General features: G+C 45.5%; 1 pseudogene; it reads left to right on the top strand.

Moving 5' to 3' along the window:
- Window positions 1–14,054: 14,054 nt before the first annotated feature.
- LOC146199430 (uncharacterized) lies at window positions 14,055–15,115 on the top strand (annotated as a pseudogene).
- Window positions 15,116–25,499: the final 10,384 nt, after the last annotated feature.

The following is a 25,499-nucleotide window of genomic DNA, read 5'->3' as shown; positions in this document are numbered from 1 at the left end:
CACCGCTGGACATCTTGGTGTGTCCCGCACGTATGACAGCGTGCGCCGGCGTTTTTACTGGCCGGGTCTCTATCACTCAGTTCAGCATTATGTGGCCGCATGCGAGCTGTGCCAGCGTTAGAAAAAAACCATCCGTATTGCCACCTGGACACCTACAGCCAACCTCCATTCCGACTGACCCGCTTTCCGCCTTGTTGGTGTTGATTTGCGTTGACCCTTCCCGGTCTCTGCCTCGGGCAACAAATGAATCGCAGTGGCGACCGACTATGCTACGCGTTACGCCATTAACCATGCGATCGCGACTAGCTGCGCTACAGACGTCGCTGATTTCGTCCTCCACGACGTGATACTACAACACGGCGTCCCTTGTGAACTACTCAAAGATCGTGGTCGATCCTCCCCAGAGTGATTGACGAGCTACTTAGTGTATGCACCGTCCACCACAAATTTACCACCGCCTATCATCATCAGACCAACGGCCTTACAGAACGCCGCAACCGTACTCTCACTGATATGCTATCAATATATATGTCTCCGGCGACCACCGGGATTGGGTCTATATTCTACCCTTTGTAACATTCGCCTATAACTCTTCTCGTCATGATACTGCTGGATACTCTCCCTTTTATATGCTCTTTGACCGACACCCATTACTCCCCTTTGATACATCGCTACCCCCTACTGACGCCACCACTAGCTAGTACTTATGCTCGTGATGCCATTTCCCGCGCTAATTATGCTCGCCACACTGCTCGCGACAGGCTCTTAGCCTCCCAAGGCTCCCAGCAATCCCGTTATAACAGTCGCCACCGCGATGTACACTACGCCCCAGGCTCTCTCGTCTTACTCTGGCTCCCATCCCGCCAGGTGGGCTTGTGCGAAAAACTTCTACCACGCTACACAGGCCCCTACCGTATCTTGCGCCGAGTCACCGACGTCACATACAAAATCGAACTTCTGAACCCGAAGTCGTCTGCACCAAGAGCTTCCGACATTGTGCAGGTGGCATGACTAAAGCTGTATTATTCACGCCCTCTTTCGTTTATCTAGAACGCACCGGTACCGGTACTGTGCTTCTGCGGCGGGGATAATGTTATGTGGTGTACCATGCTGGCATTCAGCAAGTGAAGAACGATATGTCTGGGTGTGTGGACGAAGGCGACGTTGAGTGATGAGTTGGGCAGTTAAGCGGTGCCCATCGATTCCAGAGTGGTGTTGCCCACTGGTGCGTGATTTCCACTCGTAATAATATGTACAGAGGTTTATCCTGGAACACACACGTGACGCACCTCAGTAAGAAGCTTAGAGTCATCGCATGCTTGCTCTATGAGTTAGGGGCCTACGTGCCGTTTACCATAAAACGTTTAATTGCACAGTCTTTGGGATATTTTTTGCGGGGATATGTCATGTGCTCTTTCTTTACCTTTTCCACAACATGAAAAAATAGTATAAACCGTATTCTCAAGAATATGACTAAGAGTGTCATCTATTCAACACCCAATAAACTGTAAGGTGTATTCCTTTCTCCAGGTCTGCCAGCCTTTGACACAGTATTCAAACAAATCACTGTACTTAGATATTTCTGCAACTCTTAATTTAGGTTGCAAAATGTCAAGCCTATTCCATTACGGAAAATTTCTCGATATTTTGTCCCTACAGTGCGAATTCATTTTTGTATATCTGTGAGGACATATTATATCTTATGTATATTCAATGAAGAGCCTGATGACGTTTTAACTTGAACACTCGCAGGCAATTACGGGATGCTATTGCCGAGCTTGAGCAGCTCTAGTTCATGCTGTTTTCATCTGCAAAAAAAACTGGGATCTGGTAACAGAGATTGTTGCTGCTGCCGGACAGCGCCCTACAAGCCCAATTGTGGCTTTGGCGCGTCCGCGTTCTGTTTGTTTCATTGAAGTGAATAAAGTATTATTATTGTTATTATTATTATTATTATTATTATTATTATTATTATTATTATTATTATTATTATTATTATTATTATTACTATTATTATTATTATTATTATTATTATTATTATTATTATTATTATTATTATTATTATTATTATTATTATTATTATTATTATTATTATTATTATTATTATTATTATTATTATTATTATTATTATTATTATTATTATTATTGATCGATGTCTTATGGTAGCCTGTGTACTGCAGTCTTTAGCATTTTCTATGGTCAAGTATAAACTTATATAGCACGCTATAGAAAATCATCTGTATTCGACTATCGTTATTTGGCCCAAAATGCTATACCGTTCCTACGGGAACCTACATTTTGCTATAGTCCATGCTTTAGAAGTCTATACGCTATTTTCTGAACTTCTGGTCTCCTATGTATTTGTCTTTATCATTTTCTATTCTAAGCGATTAACTATTTAGGCCAGTGTACAGCTTACTTACGAATCTATAAACATGCTCTTCTTCTCTCTTCTTGGTCTTCTCCTTCATTCCTCTGGGACTGGCACCCCGTGGCTGACAGCCATCCTTAAGCCCGCTCACGCTTCTCTAGGTCTGATTCGTCGCAAAGCTATGCGCTCTGGCGGTGCGTGTGCTCACACGGCCTGCCAGCTTGTTCGCTCTCTCCTTCAGCCGCGTATAATCTACCAGGCACAGTTTCAACGTCTCACCTGTAGAAAATGGGACTCCCTTGAGGCCATCAATTGTGAGGCTATGCGTGCCATAACATGTCTCCCCCGTCTAACACCCATACCAGTACTTCAGGAGTACGCCCAGCTAAATACCCTAAGTGAGCTCATTAATCAGTGGATGGCAAACAGTGCTCGGAAACAGTATTTACAACTCCATCGTTTAAAGACACTACCTCCATGGTCGTACTGCCAGCTCACGGACAATCGCCCCAATGCTTCCCCGTCGGTATCATCCGCACATCTGCCTGAAGGGTGCATATCATATACAGATGCATCACATACTGCAGAGCGAGGAGTTACGTCTGTGTAAAGTCCCTCTCATCCTCATCTGAACGCTCACGTGACATATACCGCGGATACATGCACCCCTCTGGCACTGGCACTTCATTCCATTTACAATGCCATTTATTCCCTTCCGCTCGTTCCTACATTCAATGCGTTCCTACATTCATCTTTACACCGACTCTCTCACTGCCCTTAAACATCTTAAGGCCGTTCGACGCACATTCCCAATAACATAGTCCATTAATTTGCTCTGTTCAAAGTACCCATGTCCTGTGCGCATGCACTGGATTCGCGGCCATGCTCGCAATCCACATAATAACAATAACACATAACATAATAACAATAACAATAACATAAACACATCAGACAATCCACCACCTTCCCTTCTTCCCCCAGATCCGTTCCTGTCCCACGTTTCCGATTCTTTCTGCGCCAGCGAACACGCGCTCTCATTCCTCCGTATTCGCACCCCCTCCCCCGTAATCTTACTCGGCAGGGGGAGGAATCAGTGCGCCGGATTCGGGCAGGGGCGACTCTGACCCCGTTTGTACGTCATTGTTAGCGTGATAAAGATTTGCCAGTGACTGACAGGTGCCCTCACTGTGACACTGCACCTGAGATCTGTGATGTGCGTCACTTGTTGTGGACTTGTCCAGCAACGGCTCCAGTAAGACAACGGTTACTCATGAAGGTGGGCCCGCGGTTGAACCGCGATTGTGATTACGAGAGTGGACATTGGACAACCACTACACCGCCAACCTCTGGAAATACCTAAGTGCAACTGGACTTCACTCTTTGTTTTAACCTTCTGTGTCCTACATCCCAATCCCCCTTTTCAACTTATGCCTTGTGGCAAACTTTCCGAAAAAAAATACACATGCTCTTCCCTTTTGAACGTTGGTTTTGGATTCAATGTCTAAGTTAGTGAAAATTGGTCAGTGGTAGCCATTACTAAAACCATCATGGGTCGAAGGCACTCACCGCAGGCGGACTTCCATGCGCCGCCAGTGCTCCCACCAGTTTTGCCAACGCAGTGACGTAATCTGTTTGTCGTAAAGCATTGCGGTTTACGTCATGCAGTTTATTGTACCATACTATTGCTAGTCAACCGGCTGCGAGAGGGCTTCTAACCGACAATATACGCACCTTCAAATCTGTGTCTATGTGTGTGTATTCGTGCATGTCTTCACGAAGTTCATATCAAATTTCGAAGCAACCATTTGTCGCACATTGTTCTGGGTGGTGTCTTACGATTTCTCTTGGCATAAAGCACAGGAATCTCAGTCAGGTCTTAGACTGAGTCGCACAAGGGATTCCAAATAGCCATAAATTCACATCATATGTATGCATTCGTGACCTGATATAGGTTGCATACGAAGGCTGTATGACTTCTGGCCAGTAGCTTTCAGTATTTACAATCTTCTAAAGCCTGCTAAAGAAGTTTCAATGGCTTGCTGTTTGTAGATTTAAAAGCATTACATCTCTGTACGAGGCCAAAGATAGCTGCATGACTACTAGTGTATAGCTTCTGGAGCATACACTTTTCCGTAGCCAACTCAAACAGTTTATATGGCTTACAGTCCGCAGCTTTAGAGGCATTTACATTTGTATAGGCAGCTAAACATAACTGGATGTATTCTAGTCTATAGATTCTGTGACTGCGAAGAATCTAAGATGAAAAATCTAATCTAAGAAGGTAAGATTCTGTGAAGAATCTGTGACTTGAGAAGTTCGGTACCAACACTTCGTAGAGAATAATCTGGTAACGGCTAGCACATTTTCCCGTAAACGCGTGTACACTTTTCTGCCACTAGAAGCAAACTTTGACGCCGTAAGTACATCGAATTCGATGACACAACTCGTTGCAACCTCGCGCGTAGTTGTGGGTGCGTCGAACCAGAAGCCCAGATGCAGATGTTGTCAGCATATGTACTGATGTGGATAATAGTTACCAGTTCATTCACCAGGCCAATTAGTATAACGTAAATAAAGTTGGGCAGAAGACTCCTCACTGTGAAACTCCATGACTGATTTGATAGCGGGTAGTATCTACATCAGGCGTAGTCATGTAAACAGAGCGGCCCTCGATATAGCTCACACTCCACAGGTACAGCCGGCCGCCAACTCCTAAGTCGTCAAGTCCGTGAAGAATAGCATTATGGAGCACGTTGTCGTAAGCCCCCTTTAGATCTAAAAGGACAGCAGCTACTAGTCGACGGTGACGCTCTTCGTTTTTTTACTGTCGCCACAAGGTCGATGACGCTGTCAATGGAAGAGCGTCCCCGACAAAATCCAGTCAACATATTCGGATAAAGATAATTCCTATCTAAAAACGCCTCAAGTCTTGCTAGGCTCATTCGTTCCATAACGTTTCCGATATAGCTTGCTATTGCAACGGGCCGGTATGAAACAAGTTCGAGAGGGGCTTTTCAGGCTTCGAAAGAGATACCAGGCGGCCAATCTTCCAGTGTTAAGGAAGAGTACTAGAAGCTCATATATCATTGATGTAATTAAGTAGCGCCGTTCGACCATCCTTGCCTAGGTTTGATAAAGTTGAATAAGTAACCATGTCAGGACTAGGTGCAGATGAATGCCGACAAGAAGCAAGAGTGGCGTCTAATCGAAGTATTGGAAAGGGCAAGTAGCATTGATCATTTGGCGAAGATAGCGCAAAACCTCTGAAATTGGTGGCTGTGTATGGTTTATGCCTACAATCATTTCACAGAAATCATCATCTACGTCAACTTCATTGGGGCATTGATGAAGGGCCGGGGTACAGTGTACAGTGGCTAATGCAGTCGAGGTACAAGAAAGGTGCCTTTCTTGTAAAGGTGAGCGCAAGCATCTCGCGATATGCCAGATACGCGACAGTGGCTTACGGGGATCCAGTGATGAGCAGGACTGCCTCCAACGTTGTCGTCTTAAGCTCTCCAGGTGGCGTAAAACTTGTCGCTTAGATCGGGGAAAAGGTGCGAGATCGTACGCGGATTTCGTTCTTCTGTACTTCCTTTCAGCCCGCCAACTAATAGCGCGAAGCCTCCCGAATTTCAAGTTTGTGCTAGACACTGACGCAACCACACAAACATAGCTAGAGTGCTCACTGAGAAAGGACGTAATCAGGTCCTCTATTTGAAATGGTGACTGGAGGTGCATGCATGTAGTCTCCACAGATGCCCTAAAAGCGAGCCAATCTGTGTATTGCACACGCGATGAAGTGGTGGGTGTAAACCATTTGATCCATACGTACGTTAGTATGTGATCACTCCCATGTGTTTTCACATCACTGCATCAAAAAACAGAGGGATGGAGGCTTCTGAGAACAGACGCCACATTCAAGCAGCTGCTGTAGGGTGTTCCATGTAGAAACGTGTCGGTGAAACGTCGGTGAACCGTTGTTTACACTGACGAGATATTCAGTTCAGGCGTTCAGTCGTGTCCGACTCTTCGTGACCCTATGGACCATGTCACGCCACGCTTTCCGGTCTCTCACTATCTTCTTAACATCACATAGCTTCATCTGCAAGGCCTCGAGAATGCCATCTAACCATCGCGTTCGCTGCCTACCCCTTCTCCGGCGACCCTCAACCTTTCCCAACATCAAATCTTTCTCCAGCGACTCCTCTCTTCTCATCAGATGACCAAAGTAGCTGAGCTTTAACTTTAGAATTTGACCCTCCAATGAGCAGTCAGGGTTTATGGTCGACAATATCGACTGATTTGATCTTCTGGCAGTCCAAGGAACTCTTAAGAGTCTTCGCCAGCACCACAATTCAAACGCGTCAATTCTTCGGCGGTCAGCCTTTTTCACAGTCCAACTCTCGCATCCATACATCACAACTGGAAAGACCATAGCACGGGTTATACGGATCTTGGTTGGCAGACTAATGTCTCTGCTCTTTACTAGGCGGTCAAGGCTAACCATTGCTCTCTTTCCCAGAAGCAGGCGTCTCCTAATTTCATGGCTGCAGTCTCCTTCCGAGGTAATCTTGGCGCCCAAGAACAGAAAATCTGTCACAGCTTCCACTTCTTGTTCATTGATGCTCCAGGACTTGATAGGGCAAGACGCCATGATCTTCGTCTTTTTAATGTTCAGTTTAAGCCCAAACTTCTCACTCTCCTCTTGTACGCGCATCAGAAGTCTCTTGAGTTCCACTTCACTTTCTGCCATTAAAGTGGTATCATCCGCATATCTAAGGTTGTTGATACGTTTTCCAGCAATCTTCACTCCAGCTGAAGACTCGTCCAGACCGGCCTTCCTCATGATGCACTCTGCATATAGGTTAAATAGGCAGGGCGACAGTATGCAGCCTTGCCTCACCCCTTTCTCAATCGGAAACCAATCAGTAAGACCATGCCCAGTTCTGACTGTGGCCTCTTGCCCTTCATAAAGGTTCCTGAGATATTGCGACGAGATATTGCGTATGCATAATTTAAAGTCCGCCAGGTCTCTTCCTCGATTGCTCATTGGGCCACTACTCCAGTGAGCGTGGTGAGCATTAAAGTCTCACACAAAATGAGGAGCTGCACAACACTGTATTGTTGAAAATAGATATGACTGGTCAAAGCCATCTCTCAGTGGAATATAAGCGCCAATTACAGAAAAGAGTCGTCCTTTCAGGGTTAATGTCAAACGAATGTAGTGATTCGTGTTGTGGGGCTGTAGAGAATGGCAGACGTGCGCAATATCCTGGCGTACACACAACAACACTTTACATGTTTCGTCTTCTTCTCGAGACCATAGCAGAACATCTCCAGAAAATCGGAAAGCAGACGGCATCTTGGGCTCACATATCACAACCACAGAACAGAGGTACTTCTGTACCCGCTGTCGGAAGTCACTCAGACGACCACGCAGGCCTCGGGCATTACATTGCATCACTACACAAGTGTGTATCGTCACAGAGGTGACGTTAGTTTGTTGCGTCATTGTGAATTATTGCAATGCCGCCAAGAGCGGCACAAATGCGTCTAAGAACTGAACAACAAACTTTGCAATTTGCGTGTTGATGCTTAAGAGCAGCACCCGCATTGAACAAAGAAGCTGATTCAGCATTTCTTTCACATGCTGGTGTCGGTGTTTCGGTATTGTCAGCAGGTTTGGCAACCAAACTGGGATGAGGCATGATGATGGCCTTTCACTCAACATCAGAGGAAACAGGTAATACAACACCTTCTGATTGATCCTTTGCATTAGCCTGTGACAGTACAGCGAGAGTATTCTTAGCGGGATTAGGCTCGAGCTGCAATGGCATCTGAGCTGTCATTAACTGTAAGGTTGAGTTATCCTGGCTGGGCTTACTTTCTAATTCCTTGTGTCGGCGTCGGGAACGGTGCTTGCGGCGACGAATATAAAGCAGCTGCTTCTTGATGAGCGAGTTGTCTCTCACCATCTTTTTTAGTATAAACCTTTTGTTCCGAATTATCTGACAGTGCTTAGCCGTCGCTTCATGCATACCCGAGCAGTTAGCACACTTGACAGTCTCCGTCTGGCATGTGCCATAAGGGTCCGTACCTCCGCTTCGACGGCAGTATACCACACGTTTCAACAAACGGCACTCACATGTTCGATCTTATTGCATTTGTGGCACTGAACAAGCCTTAGAACATACATCCGAACAGGATTTCTAATATAACCCACTTTAACATGGGATGGGATGGATTCAGTTTCAAAGACTAATTTAGCACACTTTGAGCGGCCGAAACGATGAACATCCACAATGCGTGCCGTAGATTTGATCATCGTGCAGAGATCGTTTTCACTTATCTCAGGGTCAACATCCGTGATACACCTGTAGTATAGTCTTCTTTGCATGTGCAAAAAGAACCGGACCGGCATGTTGCCTAGCGCACCAATTCCTTTCAGCTTGTCCACTGCAGCCTGGGATTTGACATCCAGGGTGAGGACATTCTTCCAGAGATTGATTCTGACCTCGTCAATTTCAATCGGAACCACCTGGTCGAAAAAATGGGTCAGGTGCTGTCTGTTTATAGCATTAAAATTAGCCGTCGCTGTTGTTGGTACGAAGGCCACGGAAAAGATCCCTTGCTTGTCAACATTCTTCTTTGATGAATCACTCAGGGCTGATGTTCTACGCAGCTTCTCTTTCAGACGGCGCGACTGAACAGGCGTGTAGCTGCTGTCGGAGTCCATCTCAGTCACTATCGATTCATCCACCGAATCGGGAATTTCCACGTCCGCGACGTTGAGGTAGCGCGTCGAGTATGCCGCAGCCTGCTTGACGGCGGTGGGTGGGCGCAGGGGTCGTGCGCCCGCTATGCCGAAGGATGACGAGATCACAAATATCTTGCAGAGATTAAAAAACTATAAAAGTGGAAGAGCGCTAGCTTGAGACGTTCAGAAAACTCCACTTCCTTCCAATCAACCCACGACTGTAAATTCGTATGACAGTTTTGCTGTCGCAGGCACGAAACGCGCCTTCGTCTGGGCGCAGGATAGAGCTCAAACCATTTCCTCAGGAGTCTCCGGAGATCTAGTTTTCAGGGTGACCTCGGTGATCGGTCTACCCGACCAGCTATAGTTGCCGCTGCAACCATAAAGGGGTTCGCTCCTCCGGCGGCATCTGCAAATGCTACTTCCTCTGGCGGCAGGCGACTAAATTTCCGACTGAGTATTTGAGCTCTCTTTCCTGGATGCTGTTCGAGATGCATGTTTTTTTGTCAGTGGGGGGTATCCATAGCCTGTTCCGTGCAGTCATGTCTATTTCAGATTTTGGCTGGGCGCCTCAGAAAGTGTCTATCCCTAGCTTTTCCAGTATGGAACAGCCTGTGGACGTTAGGCGGAGCCGCTCTACCTGTGAGGTACTCACTGCTTTCGCGATCTCATTCCATGTGTTATTTATTCTCAGTTGCATGAGGCTAGCGGTGGAAGTACAGCTTGTGAGACTGATTACTTTTTTAACAATTGTCAGCATGAGGCTCTCTAATTTCTCTCGTTCTGCTGCCGTAAGGGGTACGTGGCGTAGGATAACTGATTCGACTGATGATAAATGTGTGGATTATGCGCAGAAGATTCTTTTCCTAAAGTCCTCTGCTTTTGCTCGAAACTCGGCGGATGAGGCTAACTATTTGGGATAAATGTCGCTCACTGCTCTTAACAGTTTCTCCTTTATAGCCATTATCTTGGAGGAGACCTAGTATACGGATCCGCGATACTCGGGGAACTTGTCCTTGTATCGAAATCTGTATAGACCAACACCGTGTTTACAAACAAAGGGGGCGCTCGCGGCGTCGCAGCCGACTGGGGGTGAAAAATAGGGTTAGCGCCCATAGGAATACATTGAACCGAAATATTTCTAAGCAGTTTTCTCATTTTACAGGGCACCTGTGACGTCGTTATTCAGTACAAAGCAACTATGAACATCCTAGAACATCACGAAAGTATCAAATCTCATTAACGAGGCGAAGTATTATTTAAAACACCGCGAAATGTATGGGGGTGCAAGTTGGGAGGGCGACCCGTAGAAATACATGTAAACACAGCTTACCAGAACATTTTTCTCATTTCACAGAGCATCAGAAGTGGTGGCCGGTTGTTAAACGTTGACCAGCGCTTTGAAGAAGTGTGTGATATAGTACGGTGCGTCATTACGGAGGCAGTCTACTTTTAAAACTTCCCGAATAACCTGTGTTATGAATCCAGACACCGCCAAAAGGCAAGCTGGGTGTAGCGAATCGCGCAGTTTTGCTTACAGTCTGATATGCGGCCGCATAGAGTAAATAAGCTTGATAATATTGTCGCTCCAGCGATACGTGCTAGACAGAATTACGTTTAAAAAGCAGTTGTCAAACGCCATACGACAATATGAACCGAACGAGATTCGCGCATTGCAGCAGACGACAGCGTATCTGGCGATACCCACCGCGGCCACCTCCAGCTCCGGAGCGTCTGCTAGCGACAGCGCCGGTGGCGCATTGCCGTCTGCAACTTTGCGCGGTCAGTTTATCGTGCTGTGAAATGTCCCGCAAGTCGTCAGACTTGCAGTACTTGCAAGGGAATGTAGTGTGCCATGCAACATGATGTCAGGGCGTGATACATGACATTCACCAAAAAATGAGAAGGGTTCAATGCTGCTGAACAGAGTAAACTGTTGCGGTAAGTTGTGTTTACATGTGTTTCTAGGGGTTGCCCTCCCAACTAGCGCCCGCATACGTTTCGCGGTGTTTTAAAAATACCTCGCCTCGTTAATCAGATTTGATACTTTCGTGATATGTTCTAGGATGTTCATAGTTGCTCTGTACCGAATGACGACATCACAGATGACCCGTGAAATTAGAAAACTGCTTTGGAATATTTCGCTTCCATCTATTTCTATGGGCGCTAAGCCTATTTTTCACCCCCAGACGGACCACGCTGGCGATAGAAGCGCCACCGCATCGTGCTTACGTCACAGATCGGTGTTGGTCTATATCCACTTTACGCTCATTCCGAAGGTACCGTGGATTGTAAATAAAGCATTCTATAGCCGCCCGAGACTGGACCTGAAGTGAGCCTTTTTCGAAAGATCGCTTACTGCAGGGACATTTACCGCCTACAACTTTCACAGCGTTAGGGATAGAAGTAAATATTATGCTGCACGACTGAGAAGCGAACCATGCAGCCCGGGCACTGATGGCAAAGAGGATGAAAAAATAATCGCCAGAAATTATCCGCTCTCCAAACCCACCCACCTCAGCTATTGGCCAAGTTTTGCACTACGTGAGCAGAGAGAGGACAGATTACCCATAATCGTCGTCTCCTCAGAGCCTCTTTTGGAAGTATTGCTTTTTACCTAACTTGTTTTTCTTTAGAGAGCAGCAAGCTTCACTCCTACACATTTAGTTTTGAAAACACTGTGATATGGCAGTGTTAGATTTGTTTTGTGTACACCGTACAATGACTTCGTATTAGTTCACCTCAATGGGAGCATGTTACGTTGTGAAAACATCAGCACATTAAGTCTTTCATTTGTACTTTTTGTGCAACTCCAGGCTCTTCTTTCTCTCCTTCCACTTTCACTCCCACCTTCCTCCCATCCCTTACGGTGCGGTTGAGGTGTCCACAGAAAACAAGTGAGACAGTTACCGCGCCTTTCTCTTCCTCTAAATCAATCAGTTTTTTTTTTCGTTTCCGCTCCATCGAAAAAAATTTTCTTACACTGTGATCGAAACTAAAAGGCACCCGCGTGCTGTGCGATGTCAGTGCACGTTAAAGATCTGTAAACGGTTTTGTTTTATTCTTTAGCTTTTGCTCCCTTTTATTTATTAAAGTAAAAGCCTTTAATACCTCATCGTTGTCGACAGAAGGTTGTCAGCAAAGGTGTGATGCTTTCGAGAGCGAGAGTTCATAATTATATAAACTGTCTCCACCGGGAACCGAACCTCCATCCCTTGGATCTCCAGCCGAGCGCTTTGCCAATTGCGCCACGCCCGCGATTATTTTTTTTTCTTTATTGCCTGGCTTTGGTACACGCCATACACGAAAGGCAACTCCGACTAAAACATGAAAAAAGACACACAAGACGATGTACATGAATGAATGTCATGATCAGCAAGTGTTAGACTGGCCTCATCGCTTTAAAACTGCAGCGACAACAAAGGCTCTATCGACCCACAAGAGTCATTCGGGAGGTTCTGCAGCTGCTTTTTGATTAGCAATAAATCACTACATCCTCTCAAAAATAAATACGAGCAGGTCTGGGATCTCTACAGAGTGATAGCCTGTCATTCTAGAGCACCATATACAGTGTTTTCCACTAGACTCGCACGGCAAGCTTAGAGACTGAGGGTGGGGTCCCATTTGGCGCCAATCCTCGGAACGTGAAACGCTCTTCATAATCCCTTTGTTTACCATCAGGATGATAGCGGGATTCCGCGAGTGACAGATACTGCGCCTTACCTTTTCTGTAAACAAATTATAGAACGCCGGTGAACTTTGATGAGTTCGATGAGATGCTGGTTGTGTTCGACATGGGGCGCGCTATGTACCGTGACGACACGTCATGACGTCAGCAGGCGATTCATGCAAGGTTCCACCAAAGAAGAGCTACCCCCGCAACGGAAAACGGCAAACATAATCCTAATACCAAAACCGGGCAAACCCCCAAAATTAGAAAACCTAAGACCCATTTCCTTAACCTCGTGCGTAGGAAAATTAATGAAGCACGTGATACAAATGAGACTGACGCGTTTCATGGAGCAAAACAACCTGTGGCCGCATGAGATGGTTGGCTTCCGACCAGGCTTGAGCACGCAGGACGTGATGCTCCGACTAAAACACGACATAATAGACTCACGATCTAGGGACACCAAAGTAATCTTGGGACTGGACTTAACGAAAGCCTTCGACAACGTCAGGTATGAGGCGATTCTCAGCGGTCTCCAGGAGATCGGAGTGGGTTCCAGAACATATAACTACATAAGAGACTTCTTAACAGACAGAACAGCCTGCATTAAATTCCAAGACAGTGAGTCTCCCATATTGCAGCTAGGAAGCAGGGGCACACCGCAGGGATCGGTTCTCTCCCCATTCCTCTTCAACGGGGCGATGAGGGGTCTCCCAAAAGCACTGAGACACATTTAGGGGCTCAAATTCAGCATGTACGCGGATGACATCAATCTCCAGATAAACCAGGGGAGTGATGCGAGCATAGAGAGACGTCTGCAGGCAGCGGCAGACACAGTAGTGGACTACGCGGCTAATAGGGGGCTTTCGTGCTCACCGCAGAAATCAGAACTACTAGTCTACAACCCAAAATCATTGAGGTGCAATCAAATCGGAGAATTCAGTATCAAAGTGGAAGGAATTTCCGTACCAAAGGTTGATCCAATACGAATCCTAGGGCTATTCATTCAAGAGAATGGATACAACGATGGAATACTAAAGAAACTGGAAGGCCACGCCACACAAATCCTAGGCATATTCTGGAGAATAACATTAAAGGGCCGAGGCTTAAAAGAAAGGAGCTTGATCAGACCTATGCAGGCATATGTAATAAGCCGCATAGGCTACTCTACGCCGTATTTAAACCTTAGAGCAGAGGAAAAAAGAAAATTAGAAACACTCATTAGACGATGCATAAAGAAGGCCCTGGGCCTACCAATGAGAACATCCACAGAGATGCTGCTCGCTCTTGGTGTACACAATACGTTTGAAGAAATAGCAGAAGCAGTCAGAGTGTCGAAACTCGAAAGGATAATCCAGACAACAGGAAGAGAAATTTTAAATATGGTAGGCCTGCAGACAGACAGAGGGATGCAAAAAGTCGAGCGTCCCACATATATACCGAGTAAGCTAACCATCTCTCCTCTTCCTCAACACATGCACCCCATATACAACGAGGAAAGGAAGCAAAAGAGAGCAGAAGCACTCAAAAAGCGCTTCGAGCCACTGGACAGCAAGGCAGTTGCATACGTTGATGCGGCGAGTGGGAAGTCGGGTGCGGCGGTAGTCGACGGCCGAGGCGCCCCAGTATCGGCAGCCACTATCAGAAGCCGCAACTCCGAAACAGCTGAAGAAGGTGCGATAGCGCTCGCTTGCGTAGGAACGGAAGCAAAATTCATAATTAGTGACAACAAAACAGCCATCTACAATTACGCAAAGGGCAGGATCGCGCCAGAAGCAGTGAGAATCCTGACGGGAAAACAGCTGAATAGAAAAGTCGGCTTAATATGGACACCAGCGCACGCGTCTGTTCCTGGTAACGAGGCGGCACACGAGTTAGCCCGAGATATCTACTTCCGGGTAACCGTGGAGCCGCCTGACTGCCAGGTCATGGACTAACGTCTATTAAATTACACAGAAATATAGTCAAAAATTATAGACAAAGCAGAAAACTGGTGCCACCACCAGATAAGCGTCTGAACAATAAAGAGGCGATCGCATGGCGACGTCTACAGGCAGGGAATTACATCCACCCAATCTGGGCCTATCCCGTCCAGAAAGATGAGCGACAGGACGATAAATGCAAGCAATGTGGGGAGAGAAGGACCCTCAACGACGTAATTTTGGAATGCGCTAGCTCCCCAGGGGCTAAGACAAAAATACTTAGTAGAGAAGGCTGGGAAACCCTTTTGCGGAGCGAGGACCCAACTCTTCAGAAGCGAGCCATCCGCCTGGCGGAAGAGGCTGCAAGGAACCAAGACCTCTTTGCCTGCCTCTAATCGCGGAGGGCCCGGCCCCCGTCCCCTAGGCCTGCGTGCCGGGGGCGGGGAGTAGGGCGCCTCCATTTAGGTGGAAATAAAAGTTGTTCACACACACATGCAAAGTTTCATTCAATCATTCATATAAAGCTCACCCAGCCGGGTGTCCGCTCCAGGCGTTCGTGCGGCGCCTTTCATTTGCCGGTTCCTTGAACGCCGCACCACACAGCAAACAGAAGCAGGCCCAGATGTCTATGAGGCGTTAGTACAACAGGCATTAGTGGCGTGAGAAATTGATTTACAGGATAGGAAAGAGCCAGTATCTGTCGCGACTCTCCGCGGACACATGTACCACGCCGTAAAGGAATAGAGGAAGGTGGGAGCAAAAGAAGAGATGGACATCAAGGGGTCGTTATAGAAGGCTACGATCCACCGTGATATAATGGCTTTCGCCTCATCGAATTTAGTGGTCCAAAGTGTCGTCTAGAATTTTGTTTAACTGCATTTAAGCCCGGCAAAGCTTTTGCTTGTCTGCGCACCTCCCCTTATTCATTTATATTTTTCCAATTGTGCGAAAGGACAAATAGAATGGGTAATATGGTGTAGCACCCGTCCTGCCTTGTTTGTTCCTTACGCTTGTGCCTACGTCTCTTCTGTGCTGCAAATGTTTCAACACGTTTAAGAACCCAAGCAGGGCAGTATTCCTTCACAGCTCCCCACTACTGCGTCCCTAAGCCCAGTTTCCTTTCTGAATGCTAAGCCCCACAACTGCCAATTTTTAATTTACTGATGTTTTGCCTGTGGGCCGTAAATATCTATAGCAGGGCAGAAAAGCCTGAAAACTTAACTGTGCCCTAACGTATTCTTTTATTTCACGATATTGTTTGAGAACAATCACTTTGCCCGTAGCGTAATGATCAGGTTTGCCTAATCGCTTGGAGAATGGGCCTAAATCATACCTAAATGCTCTTTTTGATCAGTCGTTTTCAGATGCATACTATTCTTGAGAAGATTGCTGGTGTTCGACCTTGAAACTAAAAGGAGATTGATTTGAATGCCGTGTAAGAGCATTATGTGCTGCAAGATTTGGGCGCTTTAAATATTTTTGATTTGTAAATGTCTGCGTTGTTCCAAAAAGAGGAAGGCTCGTTCGTTTAGATGCAAGGCTACTAAGCGGTAGTACCCGGGGTCGAAGCCTAAAGCCGGCACCTTGCGTTTCGATGGAGGTGAAAGAGATAGGTGTACGGGAGCTGTGCGATGTTATAAAGGTCCGTGGATACTCGGAATTACACCGTAGCCATTCAGTACAGCACCTCTTTCTTTTTGCTTTCATTCCCACTTTCCACCTTTTCCTTACTGCTCGGGTCAGGTTTCTATGGAAAGCTAGCCCCGCCGGGGTGGTGCAGTGGTAAGACGCCCGACTACTGTGCCGGAGTACCCGGGTTCGAACCCGACCTCGGCGGCTGCGTTGCGATGGAGGCGAAACGAAGAGGCGTCCGTGTGCTGTGCGATGTCAGCGCACGTTAAAGATCCCCAGATGGTCGAAATTACTCCGTAGCCCTCCACTACGGCTCCTCTTTCTCTCTTTGCACTTTCACTCCCACCTTCCTTCCTTCCCTTACGGTGCAGTTGAGGTGTCCACAGCAAACAAGTGAGACAGTTACCGTGCCTTTCCCTTCCTATAAATCAATCTCTAATGGAAAGCTAAAGGTCCCCAGGTGGTCGAAATTACTCCCTAGCCCTCCACTACGGCTCCTCTTTCTCTCTTTCCACTTTCACTCCCACCTTCCTTCCTTCCCTTACGGTGCGATTGAGGTGTCCACAGAAAACAACTGAGACAGTTACCGCGCCTCTCCTTTGCTATAACAATCAGTTTCTTTTCTATGGAAAAGTGTGCCCGATACCGGGCCTTTCCTTTCGTGAAGAACCAATTTACTTTCTTTGTTCTCAAGAGAGAAATAAAACTGCGAAAAGAAACAGGCTAATCAGTTCCCCAGGTAAAATTTATCAGAATAATACGGAGTTCATTCCTGCAAGAACACAAAACGGAATGCCTACCTAAATTAGAACAAAATCTAAACTTTAAAGACGAAAGGCGCTTTTTTTAATTAGTGGCAGAGTATTTATTTTTTCCTGAATTATGCCTGAGCCACAATAAAGAATCTCGCCCGGTCACAAGAGCCATATATACAGGTGATTGTTCTGCTGTAAAAATATCAACACTTCGTTCTGATCGAAGTGCACCTGGAGGCGAAAAAGTACACCTTACATGCATATGCTGCAGACACTCGCAAAGGCTACACATATCTTTAACGAACCTGCTCAGTAACAAGTCTAGGGAAAGGGTAAGACAAGTGCAGTGACCTTACTCTCGGCTCATGCCATATCCCCCTGTTAGACAAAGCTAGATGAGCATCTGGTACTCAGGGCCATGCTCTCTGTGAATCCGCTGTGTAGTGCCACTCGATGTATGAGTACCTTTTCTCTTGGGCGCGAAATGCTTGCCGTGGTGGCATAGGCGATTGTGTTGTGCTTGAGCGGGGACAAAAAGGTAGGCGCATTTCGACATGAAACTCTCTTCGGTCTTCATTAAGACAGCGGCACACTCTAATGAGGCCTTGAGAGGTTTGTTGGGGCATGCACTTGATGGACTGCTCCAGATAATAGGGATGAGAGCTCAAGTGAGATCGAAGGAAAGAGCACACTCCTGTGTGCAGAAACACATGCGTGCACTCACACTTGAGACTGTGCTTAACGATTTTTTATTTTTGTGTGGAGAAGAAAAACCCAAAAAGCTTTTTTTTTTTTTTTTGCGAAAGGAATGGCCGCGTTGTCAGGGTAATGACTTATTGACAGAGCTAGACCCCGTATACACATTTCATAGGTTGGCATCAATTCTCTGCTCAGGGCACTTTAGTGGATGTGAACAAATCCTCATATTTCGCAAATACTTCATCCCGCCTGAAAGAATACGGTGTGTCGATTTTATGCAGCACTTTGACATTTCCGGGAAGGCTTAGTTCGCCCTGTGCCGAGAAGCAATCTTTGTATATGTAGGCACCGTATACAACATTACTTGCGTTTTCAGGGTACTATTTATCTGGCATATGTAATCAAAGCAAGCATTGATGAACATTCCTTGTTGCAAAAGGGAAAGCGTAAATGCAACCTAGGCAAAAGAATCTTGTACTTTTGCATATTTTGTTAGCGGTGATTGGGGTAAACGTTACGTTTTTATAGTCGAGACTGAAAACATTGCGTAACATGAAGTAAAAAAAAGAGAAAGCAGAGCCTGTTTATGATTCTTTTTTTTTACCAAAACGTTCGTTTAGGGTTTAAACTGCCTTGTGCTAGATGCAGTCAGCACGTCCACCGTGATGTCTTAAGCCATTGTGCCACCCAGTTGATGCAAGGGTGTAATCTACGGCGTCATATAAAACATCTCCTCGCACGCCTAACTGCGGGAATTCTTTTACTCTCTTCTCAAAAACGATGGGATCCACTGAGAGCATACTCACTGCATTGGCAGGCTCCTACATCCATTTCTCGCCCTATTTCCGGCACAGCCCTATTATTTCCATCGCAATCGCAAGATACTGCAATGCATGTTTTTACATACGCTGCAAATATTCGTACCTTATAGCACACCGTCGTTGTACTACATGCACCACAGAGCAGTGCGACCTCCCAATCTGTTGCTCGACGAAGTGTGTTCTCTACCACAATGACGACCTCGGCTGCTATGCAAGTTCTGGTTATTAAAACCAAAGGAGAAAACGTGCATGTATCGCGGTCACTTACCGTCTTCATCTCTCGATGGGAAACCCAAGCTCACGTTTGGTCAAACAACGACAGCGCTCCATTTCTCGCGTGGCAGCGATCCATGAAACTTCGGTGCGCCGCCAGAGCAGCACTAAATAGCCGCCTATAAAACAAGGTCACTCTATTGGCAAGGGGGAATAGGGCAAAAGCGGTGCACCAGTGCGCATGAGCGGACTCTCTCGTTTCTTTTGCCCCGCCGGGGTGGCTCAGTGGTTACGGCACTCGACTACTGTTCCCAAGGACGCGGGATCGAATCCCGGCCTCGGCGGCCGCTTTTCGATGGAGGCGAAAAGCAAGGTGCCCGTGTGCTGTGCGATGTCAGTGCACGTTAAAGAACCCCAGGTGGTCGAAATTTCCGGAGTCCTCCACTACGGCGTCTCTCATAGCCTGAGTTGCTTTGGGACGTTAAACCCCACAAGCCAAACCAAATCTCTCGTTTCTTTGATTCTGCTCTAAAATCAACCGAATCGATCAAAATCGGGAGTGCGATGTCCGCGACTACAATGTTTGACTGTGCCTAAGGGACACTTGCTTTTCATTTCCGCAAGGACCGATGAAGTGTAGTGAAAAATGTTTTTGCTAAGAAAACAAGTCATGTATAGAAGCTGACTGACACATTTCGGTAAAGTGATTAATTAAGAAAACATTTTACACACGCGACAGAAAATTGCGCCTGTGGCTGGGCGCAATGATACGGAACACTCGTTCGCGCCGCTGGTTTTACTAGTTAAAACTAGTATTATTAGAGAAAGAAAGTGCAGTTATTGCATAAGAACCTAAATAAATAAAAGGAGTATAGTATACCTGGATTTCAGGTTATCTTCGCCAGTAAGCCAATTTTAGTGCCTAAGCATAAAATGGCAGAGTTCACCAATTTGAGAATCCGTCAAACCTAATTGACTGTTTCGATGTCAATAATTACGCCTATTATTGCTATATTAACGATTATACTATTACTTACTGTGACGGATAATAGCTATCATGACCATGATGAATACTTCGCCAAGGTTAGGGCGAAAACTAATTAGCTCATTAATAGTGACTAAGTTTAATCAAGTCCAGGTCATGAAATGACGTCTGAACGTCTCTGACTGCACATTAGCGTAACTGCGCCTCCCTAACCCTAATAGACCTTGTTAGGCCTAGCCAAGCCTAATAAGCCTAGCTAAGAGTAAGGGCATATACGGTGATATTACAGTAGTATGTAGCTGCCAGAAAACTGTATGGTGCTAAATACTTATTAGCAAACACAATTATTCTTACTAGCTTTAGTTAGATAAAAACTGAGGGAAATATAAGTAAACTAAGTAAAACAATGCTCAGTGATTGTGCTTTCGCCCGTAACGATTGCGCTTAACTATTTCTGAACCGATGTCATGTTTTTGGATATTGGCGCTCCTTGTCCTCAATGGCTTCGTGTAAATTTCACAGTTATCCATGTAAGCTCCCTCGGCTTGGTTATTGAATAGACTGTGTTATTTTGCTGATATCAAAATCTGTCCTTATACTGGCTATTATATCACCTATAGTCCAGTCCTCTGATATTCGGTTCATATTCCTTTCAAACAGCAGCTGAACAGCGCAGTGAATGTTATTCTTTAGTTAAGGGGAATCGTAACAAATGCTAAAATCAATAATTTTGCATTTAATTCAAATAAAAGTCCGCGCGAGTTAAATAACTGGGCAAGAGTATTTTCTACAAGTTAAGAAAACACGAGTGCCTTGGCTGATATGTTAAACGCGTGTCTAAAATAAATGGCCGCATTGAATAGGTTGCATTGTCATTAGTATTCTAACACTTTCTCCACTGAGAAAAATTGTGCACCTATTGCAGACGCGGAGCCAATAAGTTGCTTGTAATATCAAATCTTCCTTGCTGCTTTCAAGTAGATCCTCATTAAAAAAAAGTACGAGCAGTGCAGGGACGAGCATAAGGATTATGATAATCGGGTGCTGAAGAGCTGATTACAAAATTTTGTTAATTGCTTCAAGCCACATCAAATTTCTCCGTGTGAAACGCAAAATTATGTCATTTTCTTTGTGCTGCCGCATTATTCAAGGCAAACTATATGCTGCTCTGCTCTTGTTCTGGATATGAAGCGTTCACAAACCGCCAACACTCGCCACACCACCGTTGATTGCATGGCCTCAAACCTTTCCAACACCTTTAGATTTTCTCATTTTCAATCGGTTGATGAGATTTGCGAGACACGCGCGATTCCAAGAAAACATTTCATCTTATTTTTACTTTCCTCTACACATCTACCAAAGTCATTCCACCTATGCTTATTAAGTTTGTTGTGTAGATTGGTTTCGAATCCGCGTAAGGTGTCCTGGAACATTACAAATAATCACGCGTATTCATATTCTTTCCAAAGCCTCTTTATCTCACAGACACCCTTCTTCCAGGGACACCGTTTAGATACAGTACATTTTACAAAGAGAGCTGCTAAATGTCAGTTACTTCGTAATTTTTTATTTACATCAGAAATTGACACTAACCGAAATGGGAAAAGAAGGAATATGACGCTTCAAAACCTACTCCCCTCCTTCGTCAGGTTTGAGTGCGGACTAGTTGCACCTTGCCTTTTTAAAGTTTCGCTTAGTTAACCGTCTGGTCACGGACCGCAGGCCGTCAATGTATGAGGAACAAAAGTTCCTATGGAGCTGTAACCATTCCGCCCTGTCTGCTGATTATGCCATCTTGTTACTGTCGATCTCTAAGAAACGCCGTAGAACCTGCAAAAGAATTTCTCCGCCGCTCCACACGTGCTTTTATCTCACCGAGTGGATCCAATCTTCCCGCCAGTCAAACCACGTGGTTGCGGCGCTGAAACTTGCGGTCAAATCCTCCTGGACCTCGCAGACTCTTCTCCTGACCTGGCATTTCTGCCCAACTCCCGCTACGGAGGCTACGCTTGATCATTTCCTAAGAACTTGTCCTGGACTTCCCGGGCCCGCAAGTTACATCTTGGAAGCCACGCCTATAACCCTACCTCGCCACCCGATACAAGAGCATGAACATGTTGCCCTCACCACCGAGAGATTTGGCATTTCTAGGTGCCAGAGGCTTGCATCAATATATTTAGATCCGTTCTGGCGAAGGGCATATTTGCGCAATAAAAAAAGTGACAGCAGGACAGCCTTCCGTCGAAGATTTTCTCACAAGGCACAAAAAGGACTCATGGTCGACTGTGTATAGAAAGCCATACCACACGCTACGGTATTTTCAATTGCACTGCAACCATCCCACTCTTTATCAAACATCAATCAAAAACCTTTCATTGAAAACAGCAGAATTAATCTGTTCGTCCCCAAGCGAAACGAAAAGAACACAGTCGTCTGCGACCTACGCAGAAACAGATACTCCCACTCTTTCATTCAGCGAATTGTCAAAAACCATACCCCCCCCCCCCCCCCCCCGCCTTCCCCTAAAAAAAGCAACAACAAAAAACATTCTACCCTGGACTAGGTGGCATTCATTCGTTCGCATTTCGTACGTAAAAGACGTCAGTGAAGCTTTGGTCCAAATTCTCGAAATGGAAAAGGCGAAAACACTGAAAAGCCGACTTCCACCATCGGTTGCCTACTCTTCAAACAAGAAAAGGCTCAAGAGTAGTCTACAAATCTCCCTTATAGTGCTCGACGTCGTATATAGGCAAACGTAAGAACTTCCCCAAAAGAATTCAGCAGCACAGAACGAATGTCAAACAAGCGAACAGAGATGGAAGCACGGTAATCGAACTCTGCTTGACATGGACCACAGGATTGACTTGGAGGGAGCCGTTGCACTGGGCACCAAGCGGCGCCCACGCAAGAGGCTCTTACTTGATTCAAGCCATATTGAGCAGACACGGGCAAATACTACTCCCGAGGACCCTTTCTTCTTTTACTTTCCCTGACTACGGTCAGTGACCTGGCGGATGAAAAAAGGAGACATATAAAGGCAAGCTGCAACTCGCATGCACTCACACGTGATGAAGGAATCGGGTAGGTTCTGCAAACCTGTATTTAAATTTTTTTAAAGATTAGTTTTAAGATTCAGTCCATTGCCCAACCAGGCAAATCTCTGTCCAATATTGCCTTTTTTTTAGTTTTATTGGTATAGCGTAAATTTTAACCGGAAGGAAATATTTGTGGGAATGTTGACGAGGGAGATCGCACTGCGTTGATTACGTCTCTTGAAGTCGCCATGGTAACGGGCCGAAATGGGCCGTTCGAATGCAGTGACGTCACGAATGACAGTCTAGCCCATTTTCTTCATGATTCCCCTACTGCTGTCACAACCATTTTATGCACATTAACAGATTTAACTCTTCAAAATCAGGCTTTTGTCGCAACGGCCACCACTTCTCCTACGCCTAAGCTTAGTTCTTGGCAATAACTAACATGGACGGATGTAGGTAGAACGAGAGGAAGAAGATGGTTTACAGGGTATGGAGGAGCACTGAACAAGGGTAAATGGGATACGCATTCAGTTCGCAGGTCGAGCCAACCTTTCGACAAGTGGACTTGTCTTCGTCTGGGCCGAAGACAAGTCCACTTGTCGAAACGTTGGCTCGACCTGCGAACTGAGGCGTACCCCTTTACCCTTGCTCCTTTATACTATGAAGGGAAATAGTATTTTAAAGTATTTGAGTGTAAAAATAAAGAATAGTGGTCTATAACTTCACTTATATGCATGTCAGTGTTCTTTATTTTACATAGATATAGGGCGAGAGGAGAATACCCAGCAATCATTGCCGCACGTTCTGGTACGCAAAGGTGAAACACTTGTGAGGTAATTTTTATCTGAATGAACCTGGAATACGCTAATTACACACTAAGGCGGTTACAAAACCAGGGGCACTGAGACAATATGCATCCTGTGAATAACAGCGAACAGAACTTACTGCATTTTACTGACCGCCTGCTACCATCGCCACTCACCGCCCTAGGCTTCATTGCGAAGGATAGCGCTTCTGCCATCAAAATCAATTTGAGGAGACTGATAGTATTTTGCAACGTTTCTAGATCTGCTGATACAGTCTAGCGAATTTATGAGTTTGCCTCACTATAGAACTCATATTTAGAGCATTAGCTCTGCTGTTTGAGCTGCAACTCTCGGGTTTGGCTGGTGCCGGCGAATAGCCTTAAACTCTCAAGGACATATATAAAAAGAAAAATGGTGGCACCGTTTATGCGATCTTTTTATCAGGGCACTTCATCCAGCGTGTAAATGCCGGGAAGACGAGGCTAGCTACTTGTTTTGGCTCTAAAGCGTAATACGAGAGCAGATGTAAAATTTTTTGTGAAACAAACATTGCAAGATAGCGTTGTTTCACAATCAAACTTTTCTCGAGTTAAAATCTGCCTACTATGTTTTGCAATAAATGAGCTGAAAAGAAAATAGGTGTAAAGAAGTACCGCATTTTCACATGGTGAGAGACCTTTTTACGTCGCGAAATATAACCAACCACCAAAAGAGAATTTTTTTTTTTCCGTATTTCAAGCCAACGTCTTAGAGCAAGTATTCCTTTAAAAATGTGTTACGCCAAAAATAGTACACATTACGAGCGTCGATTTTATCGTTGTACAAAGTAGAAATATCTGCAGCTTGGAATATCTGCAAAATGGTCCACGCAGAAATCAGTTCAAAAGTCCGCGGACGTCCGCTTATCCTCCAGGGCAGTTGATAAGACCGTTCTTATTTGTGAAGGCATTTTGGTGCACCTACACAGCAAGAAAAAGCGGACTGGCGAGGTAGTTCATTAGTACTCGTTTCCTGTCTCGATGGATATGCAAAACATGTGCATGCGACTTCACGTGACGTGATTGACGCTCAGCGAAGCGAGAACAAATTACATTCGTGAATTTTACCGCACAGAAGCACCGTTACTCTACCGGTGCAATTTTTCGGTGACCATAACCGTTGCAGAGGAGTCATTGCAGCTTTCGGATGCATTCGAATCTCAAGCAAGGGTCGTGGTGGCGCAGTGGCTACGGTGCTCGGCTACTGTTCCCAAGGATGCGGGATCGAATCCCGGCTGTGGCTGACGCTTTTCGATAGAGGAGGAAAGCAAGGCGCCCGTGTGCTGTGCGATGTCAGCGCACGTTAAAAAACCCAAGGTGGTCGAAATTTGCGGCATCCTCCACTACGGCGTGTCTCATAGCCTCAGTCCCTTTGGGACGTTAAATACCATAAACCAAACCAGTTGCCGAATAATCACAATGCACCGAAGCGCACTAAGAATCTATCAAGACGAAACTGAAGAACCAAAATAATAATAATAATAATAATAATAATAATAATAATAATAATAATAATAATAATAATAATAATAATAATAATAATAATAATAATAATAATAATAATAATAATAATAATAATAATAATAATAATAAACTCTATGGCTTCACGAGGCCCCACTTCGTATCTTCTCCTGAAGTCTCTGAGTGAGCAGAGCGATATTTTAGAGCAGAACTCTCGAGTTCGCTCCACCCGAAATGGGGGGTGCCCGAGTTGTTGTTGCGGAAAAAATAATTAGGCCAAAAAAGTTATCAGGTAATTAATTAGAGGCAAAAAATGTAAAAGTTGTCTGCA

The sequence above is a fragment of the Amblyomma maculatum genome, chromosome 2, assembly GCF_055883805.1.
Source record: "Amblyomma maculatum isolate TAMU_Amacu chromosome 2, ASM5588380v1, whole genome shotgun sequence".
In the NCBI taxonomy this organism is placed as follows: Eukaryota; Metazoa; Arthropoda; class Arachnida; order Ixodida; family Ixodidae; genus Amblyomma; species Amblyomma maculatum.
This window is presented reverse-complemented; position numbering and strand designations above follow the sequence as displayed.